Consider the following 16,260-nt stretch of genomic DNA (forward strand, 5'->3'; position numbering starts at 1 on the left):
CATATGTTTGAATGCTTGCTCCCTAGGGTGTGGAACTGTATGGGAAGGTTAGGAGGCGTGGTCTTGCTGGAGAAGGCCTGTCACTGTGGGTAGGCTTTGAGGTTTCAAAAGCCCATACTAAGACCAATCTAGTCCTCTCTGCCTCCAACCTGGGAACAGATTTAAGCTCTCAGCTACTGCTCCAGCACCACATCTGTCTGTCTGCAGCCACATTCCCCGCCATGACGATCATGACCTACCCTCTTTAATTGTGAGCAAGCCCCCAATTAAATGCTTCTTGTTTATGGTGTTTTGACACGGCAATAGAACAGTAAACTAAGACAGAAATTTTCTTTCTTTTTTTTTTTTTTTTTTTTTTTTGAGACAGGGTTTCTCTGTGTAGCTTTGGAGCCTATCCTGGCACTCACTCTGAAGACCAGGCTGGCCTTGAACTCACAGAGATCCACCTGCCTCTGTCTCCCAAGTGCTGGGATTAAAGGCGTGTGCCACCAACACCCAGCTACTAAGACAGAAATTTTCAATGGCTCTGTTCTGAACTGCCTGCCCCATGTTTGGAAGTAAAGGAATCGTAGATAACAGCATGTGGGTTAATTGTTGCTCATTGCTGTTTCTGGATCTTCCTATATGATTTGCTAAGACATAGACCACTTTGGTCCACCTGACTGAATACCACTTGTATAGGGAGAGGGATTTATAGTCAATAATGTAATCAACAGCTATGAATCCTTAGGGGCCAGCATTGTATATGGTATTATCCTGCATTCACCTGCCACAGAGAAGCATGGTTGAACTCACTGTGCTTCATAATTGCTTAATACTATTTTCAGATGATCACTGATGTAGCAACAGGGCCTAGGAAGGTGGTTCTCAACCTGTATGTTGAGATCCCTCTTGTATGTGTTGGGGTGGGGTGTCTAATGCCGCTTTCATAGGGGGCACCTAAGACCATTTGAAAACAGAATTACTTACATTACAATTCATAACAGTAGCAGACTTACAGTATGAAGTAGCAACGAAAATAATCTTATGGTTGGGAGTCACCACAACATGAGGAACTGTATTAAAGGGTCTCAGCATTAGGAAGGTTGAGAACCACTGGCTTAGGGGTTTGAGGCAAGTTAAAAGGTAACCCTCAGCTGTCTAAGAACTTACATTTGGTGGTGGGCAGAGGGGGGAGAAGTTTACAGGTTGAGCAAATTCAACAAGTTTAGAATAATCTTAAAGGTATGAGACTTCAACAGCATAGATTTCCTATCAATATTTGCCATAAAGCAGGAAATACAGTGAAACTAAGAGTAAAGCTTCTTTTTTAAGGGAACACTCCACCTGAAGTGTAGGGAAGCCTGAACAAGCTCTAGTGTGACACAGTTATGACTCATTGTCAAGAGTGGATTTTACAGAGCAGTGTTTTCTTAGTCACGCCATTTCAGGCATACAAAGTAAACATCTTCAACGGGTTTGCGTAACAAACTGGTAGTGCTATATTTTTCCTAATTTCTTCCTAATATGATGAGGTTCACAGCAGAATTATGGCACAGCTTGTTTGTATGTGAACTAAAATAATTTTGGCATCTTGTTAAAGGAACATTTCCTTCTGCAGGGTCTATAAATGGCAACCATTGGTTGGGGGAGAGGAAAGAGAATTGGAGACTTTAGGTCTCAGATAGTTTGGATAAAAAGGAAACATGTTCCCTCAGTATTGCTGTGGCAAAACCCTTCCCTTGAGATGTTTCATTTACAAACTGGCAGAAGTCTGCAAGAGAAGACTGACTCTGATAGACACCATTCGAGAACATGCAGGAAGGAGTCCAGCTGAATTTGCAAGTCCATTAGGAAAAGGTCAGCAGAAACCCACGAACTGTTAGTTATTCAGGACATTTCACAGTTTTCATGCTCTCATTTTCTTCCTATGTAGCAATTGCTATAACTGGTCAGTTTATATATCAGGCCATCTAGCTTGCCATCTCAAGACACAGGAATTAGACATTTGTAAGGTACATTTTCTCTAGGTCACTAGCACTATCACAAAATCCAAACATACTTGGGCTCTTTTATTATTATTTTTTTTAAGCAGTTGCTACAACTGCTAACATTTCTTCAGCCACAATGACATGGCTGTCTGGCAAGTTTGTGGAATGTTGTAGAAAGCCACTGTTTACTTTTGAGGCAAGAGATTGGTGGTGATGTTATAATTCTACTATGAGCATGTCAGAACTGAAGTATACGTGAAGGAGCTGCTGCCCCTAGTCATGTCTATTTATAGCCAACCTCTGAACATCTAATACTGCTCTAAGGCTGGGATGAAATTAGCCTGGCTCCTGAGTGGGAAACTATCATTGTCCGTGTGTGTGTCCTGGGGATTGAACTCAGGTCCTAGGGCCTCATACTTGCTAGGTAAATGCTCCACTATTGGGCCACAATATATTTCCTTTTTCTCCCTGGCCATCCTCATTCAGTAATCTTTAACTAAAAAAGAAAGACTTTTTGTTTTGTTTTGTTTTGTTTTCTTGGACTTCAGTGCTGGACAGAGTTTCCCTTCCTTAGATAACACCTTTTGAAAATAGCAATTATGAACTGGTTAGGACACTTGGATACCTTAATTTGTTGCTCAACATTCTGTTTGCCGCTTTTCCTGCTTTATGACAAAAATATGTATCTTTCACGATAGTCAGTTTTAAGAATTTGCTCTCCCTTTTAGAGTTGTTCAAGTCCCTGCTCAATGAAATATCAGTGGAAGTTTAAGAAAGTAACAAAAAAAGGGAGCTGAATTGGAACAAAGTGAAAATGACTCCAAGGGATTCCCATGGTATTGCTTCCTCACTACTGAAATGAACTGCTGGAGTTTCCCCATTGAGAATTAAGCCCAGGCTCCTTTCCCCTTTAATGTGACCCTGGGAAAATGCTCAAGCTTTATCCTGTGAAATGTTAATACTAGTAAAAGGAATTTCCAGTCCCACCATTTTCAACCCTCTCACAGCGCATTTGCTAGGCTTTGAGTGCAGAAGTTTTTATATATAAATGCACTGCAGAAGAGGCAAGGTTAACAGTAGCAATTGAGCAGTTTTGCTTCCCCATTGTTAGAGCACTGGAAATGTGACCATGTATCATATATATATGATACATCATATATATATATATATATATATATATATATTCATTCTTTATAGCAAATCTCAAGTGGGGAAACATCTTTAAAATGTCTATTATTATTAACTTGGACCAAAATGTAAAATGTGTGAACTTATATTAAGTAAAATCTTTCTTTTCAAAATTACCCTCCATTTTCTGGACTCCCCAAGATACTTTAAATATACCATGAGCCATATAAGTTTCTGGAAATTTAGCCGGGTGTTGGTGGCACAGGCCTTTAATCCCAGCACTCGGGAGGCAGAGGCAGGTGGATCTCTGTGAGTTCAAGACCAGCCTGGTCTACAAGAGCTAGTTCCAGGACAACCTCCAAAGCCACAGAGAAACCCTGTCTCGAAAAACCAAAACCAAAACAAAACAAAAAACAAAAACTATATACCAGGCATTGGTGGAGAACGCCTTTAATCCCAGCACTCGGGAGGCAGAGGTAGGTGGATCTCTGTGAGTTCGAGGCCAGGCTGGTCTCCAGAGAGAGTGCCAGGACAGCCTCCAAAGTCACAGAGAAACCTTGTCTCGAAAAACCAAAAAAAAAAAAAAAAAAAAAAAAAAAAGTTTCTGGAAATTTATTTTGGGAGTTTATTTTGAAAGTGTATTTTTACACGCTATTTTGTTTACATGAACCAAAATATGGGTTCAAAGTAAGTATATGGATTTTATCTGCTTAGTGGAAATGGCAGCATACTATTAGGTGATTTTACATTTAAAATTATGCATGATGCATTTTAGAAGATTATTTCATAATTGTACAAAGATCCTTCTCATTCTTTTTTGTGGGGGTGGGGGGTAGGTTTCGAGACACAGTTTCTCTGTGTAGCCCTGGCCACCCTGGAACTCTCTCTGTAGACCAGGCTGACCTCAAACTCAGAGATCCTTCTGCCTCTGCCTCTCTCTGCCTCTGCCTCTGCCTCTGCCTCTGCCTCCCGAGTGCTGGGATTAAAACAGTGGGCCACTACCACTGTTTTTTCATGTTTTCATGAGATTTGTTTAATGGCTATGTCATAATTTTTAATTAATGAACATTTATTCATGAGTTCTTCACTAATCAGCATGTTGTTTTTCAACCTGTCATTACTACTAGACACAGGGCTGAAACAGACTAGGTTTTATACAGATGCAATTTGTTGGGTGTAATATAAGATAAATTCTCATATGTGGAGTTTTTAATAAAGCAATCTGTGCATCTATAATTCTGTTAGTCTTTTGAATTGCCCTCTATAGAGGTCACTATAAGATACATTCACAGCTGCTTTGCGACTGCCTGCCTTCACATTCACTAATATCCCGTGACTATCAAGTGTTCTAAGCTTTGACAATGTGCCAAACAAAACAGAGATTTTGTAAAATACAGTCTTTAGCTTTCACATTTCCTCCCAGAGGAAACAACATTCGAACTTTTTTTCGGAACACAGGATCACAAAGTTATGCTGTGCTGTTATCTGGTCCTTACTATCATTCCCGGAGTCCATAGCAAGTCAGCATTAGAGTTCAGAGGTTAGGAACCTTGCTATGTACCCAGAACCAAGAGGAACAGAAAAGCCAATAGGCCTTATTTCATGACTATTTGGCTGGACAGAGTCTCTGATGATATCCCTAGACCACTTCTCTTTTACATGAATGCAATTAGAAGCTAAGTTTCTGATCTCCACACCCACAAAAATATCTCCAATTACTTTAGTGGTTTTTTTTTCTTTTTCTCAATTTGTCTTATAGAAATAAAAAGTAAAAGTGGCTCTCTATAGATAGAACTAAGTCACACAATAGAATGGAGTCTTTGTGGGAGTGTGGGGGTGTGTGGAGTAGGTTGGGCCAAAACATCTGGGTCACACGTGGGTTATAAAGGCTTAAATGATATGTTTAACACAAGGAATAGTCTCCCTCCTTGGGGAGGAGGCCTGTTGTTAATTAGCATAATCATCTCATGACTTGTCAGAAAAACATCCGTGGCCTTTTTGGTTTTGTTTTGTTTTGTCATGTGCCTTTTGCATACGGAAGAATTATCCAATGGTGTTTAATGGTGTATCACTTTAAAATTAGTCACATGATTTTCCTGCTAGACGGAGATCATGTTACAGCAGGGATTTCAAAGATAAATTACAGGAGTTATCTGCTAGGATATGGAGGAAAAAAAGTTGGGAGTTGGGCCTGCCTTGCCCTCCTTCACAGTGTGACCCTCTGCAAGTCACTTGGCTTTTCTGACTTCACTGTTCTCACTTGAATAATAGAGATAATAATCTAACCTATTTACACCAGGCTCTACTTGTGAGCAAAGAATGGATCCTTGTACACGTGAAAACACTTTAAGTTATAAACAGCAATGCTAATAGCTGTTCATCCAGCATTCACAGCACAGGCAACTTTTGAAATGCTTCTTCCCTCCCCCACCCCCGCCCGTCTGCTGCACAGCTTCATCAATCCCATGCCAGGTATTTTTATATGCATATATTAAATTTAGAGCTCTGATTATCTGACATTTAATAGTTCAGGAATGTTTTTTTCTCTCACAGGTAGACTATCAATCTGTAGAAAAAAATCTGTATTAAAATATGCTTAGTTGAGGCTGAAAGTTGCTCAGTTCGTCCAAGAACAAGGATTTTGTCTTTAAAGTGGTTGGATCTAGCTTCTCCGAGTCCCACTATCTTCCCATTTTTAGCTTAACATCTAACAGCTGGAGTGCTCGTTTCTTTAATGTTTAATAGGTGCTCGCTAATAATCTGCTCGCTATATTGTCTTTAGACGACAATATAGCGCTCAGGTGGAACTCACTGAGAGCAATCAGTGCTGGTTCTTTACAGGCAGCTTCCCCACCTTCCAACCCCCAGTCAAGAGAAGCAAAAGGATAGAGAACTCAGGCTGCGAGGAGACGTAGGAAGAGCCGATTCTCTGGCTAGCTTGTCTGGTCCTGGGGCCCCAAAGCTGGGCACCGCAGTTTGGCTCGCCCGTGGGGACGTGAGTAGTCTGGAGACGCGCGGTGCAGTCAGGTGCAGCAGTCACCCGCATTTCGACCCACGTGGCAACAGGTGCAGCCGGGTCCAGGACCTACGCCCGGGGCTTCCGGTAAGTAGACATTTAACCTGGGAGCCGGACCAGGAGGGTGATCGTAGAGGAGCTCGGTGGGAGTCTTCGTGACCCAAGGAACCCCGGCACGTCTCACAGGTTAGTTTTCTTAGGCGCCGCCCTCTGGGCCCCCACTTGGCCTTTGTCTGGGCTCCAGAACCCGCCGCAGGCTAGGGGCGAGGCTCCCCAGCTCCGGACTCTCCGCCTTCGCTCCTCCCCCTGGTGACCCAGGGCGGGTAGGCTGAGGCTCCCGAGCTCCGGGGTCCCGGTTCTCGCCTGGCTGCCTTTGCCAACCGGGCTGCGGGTGCGGATCCGGGTCCAGCTGCGAGCCCCAGGTGTATACACACGCCTCCCAGGCTGGGCCCGCCCAGGGTGTGGAGGGAGCCCAGCCCCAAGCGGTGGCTCCAGGGAAGGCTCAGGGCAGGCTCCCAGGCTCTGCCCGCAAGTGCGGAGTGGATCACATTCCGCCCATCCTGGCCGCGGTGGGGATCTCAGGAGAACGTAGAGCTCAGACCCGGCGACTGCAACTTACTCACGGTGACCGGAGTGGCTTTCGGGAGGAGTGGGCGGGTATCCTCGGGGTTTCAAAGTTCGAGGAGTGAGTGGGGAGGCTGGGCTCACGTGGGGCCCGCGCAGCTCCTGCAGAACAGCGGGTTGCGGCTGCTGTCACCTTGAAAGTGACGGAGGTGGTGGGTTTACAGGAAATCAGGCGAATTGTCAAGTTTGTACCCTCGGCCGAAAGCCGCCCACCAAGCGCCGGACCCCGACTTAGGGCCTGGCAGCCTCAGGATTCCGGCTGGGCGAGTTGCCGGGCCCTTTCCCAGCTTAAGCCGTCAGGGGAGAAAATGTGGGAGAAAGGGAATTGCTGTAGTTCCCCAGGTCCTTATGCAGGGTTACTCCCTGCAGCCGGCGGGTATTTATAAGCTCTATGGAAAAACGATCGGTTTTGGTCACCTTAATCACTGCTCAATAGTGAATTTAGCTAGAATTACCGGAGGTCTTTGCCCTCCTCCACTGGGGTCATTTGTTCACTTTTGACTTGTAATGACGAATTTAATTTTTTAAGAACTCAGCTTGCCTAGTGATACCCATTCTTGCAAAACGCTATTTTTAAATTGTTAGTGTTCTAGGAAAGGAAATCCAGTGTATTTTGTTTGTCTAAAACCAGAGTCTTAGGCAAAACAGGAGGAAAGAGAGCTTTCATGTTTTGCCAGGTGATTGGAGTTCAATCATGGTATCAAATCACAGCGCTGTGGGGGTGGTGGTGGTGGTGGTGGTGGGAGTGGATTCCGGGGAACAGGAGACAACTTGGAGGGAGGAGGGCAAAAAGAGGCGGGGTGGTGCTCCCCTGAACCTATGACCTCGATATGCTGTGACCTCCATATGGAATGCTTTACAAATAGGTTACAATTTAAATAATTCATCATCTCCCGTTTGCTCCAGCAGTTCCTTCAGGGCAGTCTATATAGTCTGTTGTGTGGGTGTGCTTAAACTCATTGTTTACAGGTTCATTTCTGTTTCTCTCTCTCTCTCTCTCTCTCTCTCTCTCTCTCTCTCTCTCTCTCTCTCTCTCTCTCTCTCTCTCTCTCTTCTCTCTCTCTCTCTCTCTCGTTTTCCAGACAGGGCTTCTCTGTGGCTTTGGAGGCTGTCCTGGAACTAGCTCTTGGGCTGGTCTCGAACGCACAGAGATCAACCTGCCTCTGCCTCCCTACTGCTGGGATTAAAGGCGTGCACCACCACCGCCAGGCATACAGGTTTATTTTTCAAGAACTCTATTCCATAGGAAAAGTTAATGCAAGCAAAATAAAGCAAACCCCTATTCTTACCTTGTTTTTTTAAAAAAGCATAGAATTTAGTTTAAAATAATTAAAAAATGTAAATTCTGCGTTGATTTTTCCCCCCCACCTGTGCCCCACCCAAGTGTACCCGAGCCAAGAGTTAAAATACCAAGCACCTGGATTATCACAGGTGTCTGCCCCCATCCTCACCTGTTCCTTTTAAAACTAGATTTATGTGGGGGAAAATAGTGTTTGGAAGAGGTCTATGTCTTTTAATTAACCGTTAGGAATTGAAGGGCAATTGTTGTAGTGTTTAATAGGGTTGTGAAATTCTGGACAACTATTGAGTAGAATTTTTGGAAACTAAATTTGAGTTACACAGATTAGGTGTTTAAAGAAGGATGTCACTTAGTGACCCCATTTGCTCTGACTTCAAAAGGAAAGAATGGTGTGTACAATTTGGTACATTCAGAAAAGAGTCAAACTTACCATCTATTTCCTTTGTAAAACTTTATGAAAAGTCCCCCATTGTATTGGGCCTTTAACATCTTAGTTTATTGTTACAGTGTATTCTAGATGTATCAATCTACTTAACCTTGTCTTAGAAGCTGAACTTTTCATTCTCAGACTGTTATTAGATATGCTGCTGCAACACTTATCTCTTTTAAAAAATTTGTATTCCCGAGTTATGTTTCTTCAGGATAATGTCCTTGAAAATCACAGTTGGTGGTTCAAAGTTTCTTTTAAAAATACTGACATTTGGTTTCCAAAACTATTTAGGCAAGCTAAGTTGACCAGCTCTGAGGTTTTTGTTACATTTTAACTCAGGTTATTATCCTTAAAAGGAAGTATTGTTGTCAGCTTTATAGGTGAACAGTGCTATCGCAGTATTTAACTTTCCATTCTGTGATTGCAAATGTTAGCCTCACCCATGTTCCCAGTTTCTTTTTTTTTCTTTAGACAGGGTTTCTCTGTATAGCTCAGGCTGTCTTGGAACCATTCCCGTAAACTAGACAGTCTTTGAACTCGGAAATCTGCTTGCCTCTGCCTCCTGAATGTTGGGATTAAAGGTGTGTGCCACTATGCCCAGCTGGTTTTTTTTTTTTTCTTTTTAATTCAGTGTAGCATATTTTCTTTTTGGGATATTAGTGCTTTTTTACTCATTAAAGCCTCTTTCGGATTGTTGGCATATATCTGTTCATATTACAGATATTTTCCTCAATTTGTGTTTGCTCTATAAACATGTTGATGGTTGTTTTGACTTACAGAAGTATATTTCAGTGTTGTCAAACATGTTGGTTTTCTCAAAATGGAATTTTAGTAGTTTGAATCATTGTTTATGAGCCACACATGGCTGTTATTTCTTGAATTCTGAGCTAAATTCTTTTTTACATCTCTCACTACAACTTCTTGTGTTCTGGAGTAGCCTCTGTTGTGCAAATTTTGCACATTGTTGATGAGAATTTGTCAAGTGTGGTGTATGTCCTTAGGACTGGAGAAATGGCACAGTTTGCTTCTTCAAGAGGACCTGGGTTTAGTTTCCAGCAACCACATCAGTGTGCCCACAATTGCATGTAACTCCAACTCCACGGGAACTAGTTTGTTTATATTTTTGGTTTTGGGAGATAGGCTGTCCTGGAACTAGCTCTGTAGACCAGGCTGGCCTTTGAACTCACAGAGATCCACCTACCGCTGGGATTAAAGGCATGCTCCACTACCACCTGGCCTGAAACTATCATTCTTTTGGAGCCCTTTGTAAGCACCTGCACTCAATCAGAACAGAACATTTAGAGAAAGTCTGCATAAACCTTGGGTGAGAATTTTCCTGGTTCTTTGGGATGTGAGGAATCTTAAATCACTTAAATCTCTAAGGCTTTTTTTTTTTTCTCCTAGAAATCCTGCAATTACCCTAACACTTGAGTTGAACACATACATATAATGAAACTTAAAATGTGTAAGCTTGATGTGTCTTGCATTGCTCCACCCTAAAGCTAAAGAATGTGACAAAGACTATCTAAATCCAGGTATTTTGTAGTGGTGGTAGCACATTTAATCCCAGCAACTCAGGCTTAGTTTGAGGCCAGCCTAGTCTACAGGACATCCAGGGCTGCACAAAGAATCCCTGTCTCAAAAAACCAATCAATCAATAAAAAACCAACCTCTGTCTGATGTTCCCACCAGTGTATTTTGTCAGTGATAAGAGTCAACATAGATCTATGCTTCCTAGTATTTTGAAACAAACCTTTTAACTTGTTGGCTATCTTATCAGTATGGCTATAATCTGAGCTTTTGAATTCATTCATGATATCGTAATATGTTATGTGCTATAATCAGAGCCAACAAGTCAGTATTTAGTGATGCCTTTGCAGAAACCTTTTAACTTGTGTTAAATAATTTTGAATTTGTTTTATGTGTATGAACATTTAGTCTGAATATGTGGATGTGCATCGCATGCATGTCTGATGCCCACAGAGGTCAGAACAGGGTGTTCAATCCCCTGGAGTTGGGATAATAGATGGTTGTGATCCAGCATGTGGGTACTGGGAACTCAGCTGAGGTCCTCTGCAAGAACAGCCAGTGCTCTTGAACACTAAGACATCTCTCTAGCCTCTTAGCTGGCATTTTTTATGGTATCCAAAGAGGTGAAATTGTGATAGCAAGGAACCTGAATGATCCAACATGAAGTATTTGTAATAGCATTAGGCTTGGGAAGAGGCAGCATCCTCAGCATTATCTCAAAGCTACATGGCATTGGATCATGTGTGTTTGGTTATATCATGACTAGAGCCAGGTTTGATGATGTATTACTGCAATTGTAGTAGCAGGAAGGTGATGCAGTAAGATTGGGGTTGTTTAAGACCAGTAGTGGCTACAAGTAAGAAAACATGGCCAGTTTGGGTTACATGAGTATCTCAAAAGTACATTGTCAAAGTCTACAGAATTCTACAGAGTTCACCATGTGATGTGATGGACCATTCACATGGACTATTTAGAGAACTTATCTTTAAGGATTTCTGTGTAACAGCTCAAATGTTCCAGATTTTATGATGACCAGGAAATGTTTATTCTTCTGACTTGGTTGCCTCTTGTTCAAGTGAGTTTATTATTGCAGTTGAAATCACATACTTACTAAGAAACTATGTACTATACCATCAAAACAAAATCTATGCCGGGTGTTGGTGGCGCAGGCCTTTAATCCCAGCACTCGGGAGGCAGAGGCAGGCAGATCTGTGAGTTCGAGACCAGCCTGGTCTACAAGAGCTAGTTCCAGGACAGCCTCCAAAGCCACCGAGAAACCCTGTCTCGAAGAAAGAAAAAAAAAAACAAACCAAAAACCCAAACAAACAAAAAACAAAACAAATCTATAGAAAAATTTAAATCCTTGGGATTGAAAGTCTGAGATTTGTGGTGCTGGGGATGATGAAGTCTATGTCTCTGATAGTCAATTTGCAGGGTTTTTTTTTTTTAAGTCAGAATTTGGTTTTGTATGAATTGCTGATACAAGTGTTTTCTTGATGTCAAACTATAGTTTATAATTTTCTCAAATTAATTTCCTGCACTATTAATAGATGAAACTATTCTTTTGAAGTGGACAAAGGCCTTCCCAAGCTTGAGCTAGCTCTGCAATAGAAGCCTGATTGTACTTGTAGATCTTTAAAGACTTTACTTGAAAGGGGCAAGTGTACTGTTCTTAGGCTCTGGGGGTGAGCCACCAAGCTGAGAGTAAGAACTGCCTGCTGTTCATGGTTTATGTTTGGGCATGCAGAGAAGCCTCCAATAGGAGGGAGGGAGGGAGAGAGTACACTAGTGACTGAAGACATGTAGTCCTTCTCTGAAGGAAGGGAGAGACTACTTGGAATGACTCAGCTAGCCTGAAGTTTCTGGGTTTTTTTTTTTTTTTTTTTTTTGACAGTTTGCTTTGACAAGCATGCAGACTTTGTTTGCAGTCTCCATCCTTCACTTAGGATGGTTCGGTATCATCAGGATTGAATGTGACTGTTTCTTCTTTGAAATGTTTATTTCTAAGCCAGATTTCATAAAAGATTGTCTTGATGGCAGTTTCAGGTTCTCCCCCCCCCCACCAACAGAGTTTCTCTGTGTAGCTTTGGAGCCTCCCCTGGCACTCGCTCTGGAGACAAGACTGGCCTTGAACTCACTGAGATCCACCTGCCTCTGCCTCCCAAGTGCTGGGATTAAAGGCGTGCACCACCAACACCGGGCCAGTTTCAGTTTTTGAAATGACTTCAATGTTACTTAAAAACAAGTTGCCACCTTTTGTGGGCTGTTTCCATGATGTCATAAAGTATGATTTTTGCTTGTTCACTTGGCCCAAGATAGAGAATGTACACTTGTGTTGATATATCTGAGGTTTGGTCTTTACTAAGTAGAAAGATACAGTGAAATTTTATTTTCCTGTACAATGAGCTAATTTGCTGTAGATTGAGTCTAGAGGCATCTCATTTAATAGCCTCCAGGCTCTAGAAGTATAAGCATGCATACAAATCTTTAACATAACAAATTTTGTTTATTAAGGCCAGTCAGTTTTCCTTGGATTACATTGTAAACTTCATATTGAAGAATAGTAAAAATGTATTATGTCTTGCCAGCAGGCCCATATCTAAGGATGCTAATATACATGCATTAGTTACACAAATAAGAATAAGAAAGTACACATCTTGTCTCCTATGTAATTTAGAAGGGATTTTGTTTTGAGGTTGTGAAACTAAATACAATATTAGTCATTTTAAGTTTCTCTTAAGACGCTATTGCTTGCTTTTTGTGTAGGCTTTGTTTAAAAACTGAACAGTCATACAATGAAGTTGCATCCCCTATTTATCGGACTAATTGGGAAGGAGGAAAGAGCTTGCAAGGAAATCGATTCACACTAGGGCAATGTGTGGAGAAATCCCTGAGTTCATGTTGGGAGAGTGGCAGCTGAGGTGCAGGTAGGCTGTTTAAGCCTCAGTGAGATGCTTTGGGCAAGATTTCTAGACTACCTTAGTGATTTGTACCTTGCAAATAAATAGTATTTTAAGTTTGATGCCAAACTCACTGTGTTAATTTGAGGTTGGGTTGATCACAATTACCCTGATTGCATTTCCTGAAAACATTTCAGGGAAATTTGTATCCTAAATTGGCCTGGAGAAAGACATTTTTCCCCCTGGGAAGTATCCATACTTAGAGTAGCAGCACAAAGAGGCAGTAAGAGGAAGAAGTATAAAGATACTTTTTTTTTGTTTTGTTTTTTTGTTTTTCGAGACAGGGTTTCTCTATGGCTTTTGAGGCTGTCCTAGAACTAGCTCTTGCAGACCAGGCTGGTCTCGAACTCAGATCCATCTGCCTCTGCCTCCCAAGGGCTGGGATTAAAGGCATGCACCACCAATGCCTGGCAAGATACATTCTTTTGTAAATAAACATGTTGCTTAAAAAGTGTCTACCAGTGATTGCTAAGTCTTGACTGGTGGGCTGCTAGCTTATCTTCTATGCCTTAGTACACTGGTAATATGGTAATATTTAACTCAGGTATTATTTACACATACAGCAATTTGGAAGAACAATCAATTTTTCTTCACTCTTTTTTTTTTTTTTTTCAGATAAGCAGTTTATAGATGTTAAATAGAGTTTGGTGCCACATGATAATTTTCTTTTAATGTTCATCTTGTAAATTTTTTAAAAATGTGATTTTATTTTCAATATTTTATTTGTGTGTGTGTTTGCCTGAATTTGCAAAGAGGCCAAAGGGTGGTGTCAGATTCTCCAGGGACTGGAGTTACATATGGTTGTGAGACACTATGTAGGTGCTGGGAATCAAACCCTGATCCTCCAGAAGGGCAGCCAGTGCTCTTAGTCAAGGAGCTATCTCTCCAGTCCCTGCTAAATTATTTTTGATTGTTAATGAATAATGATATTAAGTTGAAACTGTGTGTCTATTTAAAACATAACTCACTAGCTAGCTAGCCTTGGGGAATAAAAATAGTAGCCAGTATAGACCTAACCAATAAGATATGCCATTCAAACATAGACCTGCCCCATTTCCCACCTCTGTCAAACTGATTCAACTGTACTTACTAGAATACTAGCTAAATAATCTTATACTATAAAAAGTCTTATCAATATAGGAAGTATACTAGACAATAAAAGCTATCATACATTTTTAGGCATGTTAAATAGTTGAAAATCTGTTTGCCTAACACTACTAACTTAATCCTATAGGTATGACTTGAATGAGGATTGCAGAAGGCCCAACTTCCTTTTGAGTAACAAGGATTGGAAAAATGGAAAATGGATTAGGAGGAGCTGAGTCACCCAGGATCTCTTGACTATGAAAAATGCTCTTTGTTTTATATTATTATTATTATTATTATTATTATTATTATTATTATTATTATTATTATTATTATTATATGCTCAGTCTAGACTTCACATATAGAACCAAGGCATTTATACATGTAACTACAATTATGTTTCCATGTTGTATTCTAGGTAAAAAGGCATGAACATAATCCCTGCTGCTAGAATCTTGTATTTAGTTTTGGGACTCTCCCTGTCCTCAGAATGCTTTAAGGTAGAGGGGAGGAGATTTGGAAGAGCTTTGGCTTGAGTTCCCAGAGGGTGTTGGCATTTATGTTACAAGAAATATTCTCATGAATGTTAATACAAAATTTATTACAGACTCCACTACGTTGGAACTATGCCTGCTGTCTTGACCAAGTTGTGCTAAGAAACTTGGTATCTGAAGAATCCTCACTGGGCTTGGCCACCCAGTTTATTCGGGAGCCTGAAATGAGAGGCTTGTAAATTCAAGAACAGACTGTGCAAGTGAGCAAGCCCCTGCCTTGAAATAAAAAGTAAATTGAGAGCTGGGGTTATGGCTCAGTGGTAGACTATGTTGCCCAGTAGGCCAGAGATCATGGGTTCAAATCCATGAACCCCCACCCCCTGAAAATAGTTCTTTATTCCTTTTCTCTTTATGTTTTGAGGCAGAGTATCACTGTGTCATCCTGACTGGCCTGGAACTTGCAAGGGTAGTCCAAGTTCACGCTTGAACTAACAGAGAACCTCCTGATTCTGTATCTCGAAAGTGTTGGGATTAAAGCCACGTGCCACGAGCTGTGGCACAAATAGTTCTTTAAAATATTTTTTAGTCACTTGTACGATTTCCCTCATCAGACATTTACTGTGCACTGTGGCTCCCTTACTTTCTGTGAGTACTATTTTACATTTTGTGTTTTGACGAGAGTTAAACCCTTATGGTGCTGGGTGAATTTGTACTGTGCGACTAGTGTGACCTAGAATAAATTCTAGATGGCATGAGAATTTGAAGGTGCTTTTCCCAGCTACAGATGCTAGAAGCACTTTAAGCCAGATGTTCATTTCCTTGTTTTTTTTTTTTTCCCCACTTCATTTGCTTTTCTTGCCCTCACCCCTTGTTCAGTGTTACTCAGCAAAGAATGAAGCCAGGTTGGCCTGTCTTGGGTTCTGGAAAAGGATGCATTAGGAGCCAAGAATCGGAGAGCAGGAAGGCACAGACATTCATAGTCTGAGTTCCTACTTGGTTATGAGGAGCCACTCGGGCATCTGGCATGCCCCATGCAAATACTTCTGCAGAGTTAATTGCACCTGTGATAATTTATTGTCATCTCCATTTGTGCAGTCTCAAGCTGACCATTTCTTTTGAATAGAGATTTGGGCTGTTTCTCTCATGAGAACTTACAGAGGAATCCAGATGACTTTGCAGTCTGAGAATGCTCTCCCTCAAGTTTCATTTATGGGCTTTGTGTTGGGTAGTTTCCATTTCTGTGAAATGTTATGCTGGCTCATTAGGGTCTCTGATTATTGAACTTAATTTAATACTTGAAAATTTTTGTTTCATGTTTAAGAAATATTTGTTTTTTGATGTTGCTTTATGAAGGTCATAATGTAACTATGGAGTAGGGTTTACTAAGTGGTTTTTTTTTTTTTTTTTAAGATTTATTTGTTATGTATATAGTGCTGTCTGCCTAAAGACAGAAGAGGGCACCAGATCTCATGATAGATGGTTGTGAGCCATCATGGGGTTGCTGGTAATTGAACTCAGGACCTCTGGAAGAGCAGCCAGTGCTCTTAACCTCTGAGCCATCTCTCAGCACCCCTCCCCCCACCAGGTTTACTAAATTTTAAAATTTTACCGTGAATATAAGGGTCCAGCCAGTCAGTCAAAAGGGAATGGAGGCAGGAAAAAAGTCATATTTTTAGAAAAATATTAAACTATTTTATATCAAAGGTATTGTTAGAAATACAT

General features: G+C 41.2%; 1 protein-coding gene across 4 annotated transcripts in view; it reads left to right on the forward strand.

The window, feature by feature from the left end:
• Positions 1-6,413: 6,413 nt before the first annotated feature.
• Positions 6,414-16,260, forward strand: part of Mtus1 (microtubule associated scaffold protein 1) — a 143,254-nt gene continuing 133,407 nt past the window's right edge. For 3 of the 4 annotated variants that reach the window (XM_027391193.2, XM_035452665.1, XM_027391196.2), the window contains exon 1: positions 6,414-6,738. The gene's annotated coding sequence lies outside the window, so the exon portion shown is untranslated. The remainder of the gene's footprint in view (positions 6,739-16,260) is intronic. The other variant, XM_027391195.2, reaches the window with a different exon arrangement.

Source organism: Cricetulus griseus, assembly GCF_003668045.3.
Source record: "Cricetulus griseus strain 17A/GY chromosome 1 unlocalized genomic scaffold, alternate assembly CriGri-PICRH-1.0 chr1_1, whole genome shotgun sequence".
NCBI lineage: Eukaryota > Metazoa > Chordata > Mammalia > Rodentia > Cricetidae > Cricetulus > Cricetulus griseus.